General features: G+C 42.0%; 1 pseudogene; it reads left to right on the top strand.

Moving 5' to 3' along the window:
• The first annotated feature begins 2,756 nt into the window (after positions 1 to 2,756).
• Positions 2,757 to 3,490, top strand: LOC134929107 (spindlin-W-like; annotated as a pseudogene).
• Positions 3,491 to 4,008: the final 518 nt, after the last annotated feature.

Raw genomic sequence — 4,008 nt, 5'->3', positions numbered from 1 at the left:
CAAAATATGCTCCAAAGAGCACATAATGCAAAGAAAAGAGATGCAAGATGGAATTGTCTCACCCTTATGTTGTATATTATACAGGATGTGCAAAGTTTAATAACCAATCATTTCAGTGACAGGGACTGTCACTTGTGGCTGAAATGATTGGTTTGTTTGGACCCCCACATAACAAGCTGGCAATGATTGAGGAACAAACTGACGAGGAGAGTGTTGGTGGTGGGGATTTCAGGCGCTTGGATCCAACAGAGAAAAGGGAGTTAGGTGTCGCTGGACTTGTTACATTCTAATCCATGCGCTGCAAGTGTCGTAACAGGGAGGAGGTTCCTAGATGGTACAGGATTTAGTGTATATATATTTAGTGTGTATATATATATATATATATACACATACACACACACATGTATATAGATATATATATATATTAGAGATGTGCACCGGAAATTTTTCGGGTTTTGTGTTTTGGTTCTGGATTTGGTTCCGCGGCCGCGTTTTGGCAAAACCTCCTAAAAAATTTTTGTCGGATTCGGGTGTGTTTTGGATTCAGGTGTTTTTTTTTCAAAAAACACCTCAAAAACAGCTTAAATCATAGAATTTGGGGGTAATTTTGATCCTACAGTATTATTAACCTCAATAACCACAATTTCCACTCATTTCCAGTCTATTCTGAACACCTCACACCTCACAATATTATTTTTAGTCCTAAAATTTGCACCGAGGTCGCTGGATGACTAAGCTAAGTGATCCAAGTGGCCGGCACAAACACCTGGCCCATCTAGGAGTGGCACTACAGTGTCATACAGGATGGCACTTAAAAAAATTGGCCCCAAACAGCACATGATGCAAAGAAAAGAGAAAAAGAGGTGCACTGTGGTCGCTGGACGGCTAAGCTAAGCGAAACAAACACCTCAATATCACAAGAATTATTCGTTCTAATCAATGGTATTATTGGTCCAAATCACTGGAAGAAAATTACAAAATCACTGGAATTATTCGTTCTAATCAATGGTATTATTGGTCCAAATCACTGGAAGAAAATGACAAAATCACTGGAATTATTCGTTCTAATCAATGGTATTATTGGTCCAAATCACTGGAAGACAATGACAAAATCACTGGAATTATTCGTTCTAATCAATGGTATTATAGGTCCAAATCACTGGAAGAAAATGACAAAATCACTGGAATTATTTGGCAAGATCACTGTAATTAATAACTATAAATCACTGATATTAATTGGTAAAATCTCGCTATCGCCTGCCTAGTGAAGTGGAATCTAGATGGGATTTTGGACTGGGGACACAATAACTTCATCAATTGTCTAAATCCCACTGCACTAATGGTGGAAAACGGGCACACATCTAACAGCGAACTGATTATACTGAGAACTGATTAAACTGATCACTGATGATACTACGGAGAACTGACACTGAGCAGCGAGAACAGCACTGGACTATTGTACTGTAGTATACTGGTCACCACAATGCAGCACTGACACTGAGCACAGATATTAAGAACTGATCAGGATACTAGAAGTGACACAGAGCTGCAAGTTACAGCAATGGCCTTCTGTACTGTACTACTATATACTGGTGGTCACCACAATGCTGCACTGTACTACTATATACTGGTCACAACAATGCAGCAGATATTGAGCACTGATCAGGATACTAGAACTGAGTCTGAAACGGAGCTGCAAGATACAGCAATGGCCTACTGTACTGCACTATATGTATACTGCTGGTCACCAAAATGCTGCACTGTCCTACTATATACTGCTCACAATAATGCAGCACAGATATGGATAGTATACTTGACACAGAGCTGCAAGATACAGCAATGGCCTACTGTACTGTACTACTATAATTATATACTGGTGGTCCCCACAATGCAGCACACTGAGCACAGATATTATCAGGTGTATCTCACACATCGCTCAGTACAGATTACAGGATGTATAATCACCAGGTATATAACACACGTTGCACAGTACAGTATATAGGGTGTATAATCCCCAGGTGTATCTCACACATCGCTCAGTACAGATTACAGGATGTATAATCACCAGGTGTATAACACACATTGCTCAGTACAGTATATAGGGTGTATAATCCCCAGGTGTATCTCACACATCGCTCAGTACAGATTACAGGATGTATAATCACCAGGTGTATAACACACGTCGCACAGTACAGTATACAGTATGCAGCTCAGTATTTGGCAGGAAGGCGAGGCCTGGTCCTTGCAGCAGAGTGACAGGCGGCCGTATAGTAGCAGCCAGCTCCAAATCTGGCAGTGTGTGGAGAGGGAGGGGGTGAGGGAAGGGAACGAGCGCTGGAGTGTCTGAGCGGAGGGCTTTAGAAGTTTAGGGGGAGTGAGGCGGGAGCTGCTCTTCCATAGCAGCGCATAGTGGTGGTGACGGAGTCTGACAAAGGAGGGAGGAGGAGGCTTGGGGCAACTGGCTGCAGGGGAGCACTGTGCCGCAGCCATCACCTGCAGGGGGAGTGGAGGGAAACACATCCTATCTGCCCCAGATAAGTGACTTCTGATCAGAGCAATTGAGGTTCGGAGTTTTTCTGAAAGGTGGAAAGGAAGGGGTTCTTTTTCATGTAGACTGGAAGGACTACAACAAACTTGGAGTGTCTACACTTTTCACCATAGTTCGGCAGCCCTGCTGCTATTTAGTACACAGATGAAGGAAGACTCCATTTGGAAAGGTGGCTGCTCAGCGATCAAGAGCTGATGCAGCACATGCAGGTGTTTCTACAAATATGATAAAGAAAAGAACATCTCATAAGAAACATCGAAACAATATGGGATCGAGTAAATCAATCTCCCAGCCAAGTCGAAATATTGTAGGCTGTAGAATACAGCATGGATGGAAAGAGGGCAGTGGGACAATAACCCAGTGGAAAGGAACAGTTCTGGATCAAGTACCAGTGAATCCCTCCCTCTATCTTATAAAGTATGATGGATTTGATTGTGTCTATGGACTTGAGCTTCACAAGGATGAAAGGGTGTCTACTCTTGAAGTTCTACCTGACAGAGTTGCCTCATCCCGAATCAGCGATGCCCATTTGGCTGACACAATGATTGGTAAAGCAGTGGAGCATATGTTTGAAACAGAGGATGGTTCCAAGGATGAGTGGCGAGGGATGGTATTAGCACGAGCACCTATTATGAACACATGGTTTTATATAACCTATGAAAAGGACCCAGTCTTATATACTGTATGTATCAACTTTTAGATGACTATAAAGAAGGAGATCTTCGGATCATGCCATACTCAAATGATTCCCCTCCAGCTGAAAGAGAACCAGGGGAGGTTGTGGACAGCCTGGTGGGCAAGCAAGTGGAATATGCCAAAGAAGATGGCTCAAAAAGGACTGGCATGGTTATTTATCAAGTTGAAGCTAAACCATCTGTGTACCTCATTAAGTTTGATGACGATTTCCATATTTATGTCTACGATTTGGTGAAGACATCCTAAATGGGATTCTGTACTTTTTTTTTGCCAAACATAATCTAATGTAAACATTTGTAGAAAGTCACTGCTTTCTGATGACAGAAATGCTCAGATATTCCTGCGAATCCACAATCCCTTCCCAGAGGAAAAAGAAACGGAGAAACCGTTGTTTGATAACGTTACACATACAGGGTATACAGGGTGAATAATCCCCAGGTGTATCTCACATATCGCTCAGGACAGATTATAGGATGTATAAAATCACCAGGTGTATAACACACATTGCACTGTACAGTAAACAAACTGCTCACAACAATGCAGCAGATATTGAGCACTGATCAGGATACTAGAAGTGACACAGAGCTGCAAGATACATCAATGGCCTACTGTACTGTACTATATGTATACTGCTGGTCACCAAAATGCTGCACTGTCCTACTATATACTGCTCATAATAATGCAGCACAGATATGGATAGTATACTTGACACAGAGCTGCAAGATACAGCAATGGTCTACTGTACTGTACTACTATAGTATAGT

Source organism: Pseudophryne corroboree, chromosome 5 (genome assembly GCF_028390025.1).
Source record: "Pseudophryne corroboree isolate aPseCor3 chromosome 5, aPseCor3.hap2, whole genome shotgun sequence".
NCBI lineage: Eukaryota > Metazoa > Chordata > Amphibia > Anura > Myobatrachidae > Pseudophryne > Pseudophryne corroboree.
This window is presented reverse-complemented; position numbering and strand designations above follow the sequence as displayed.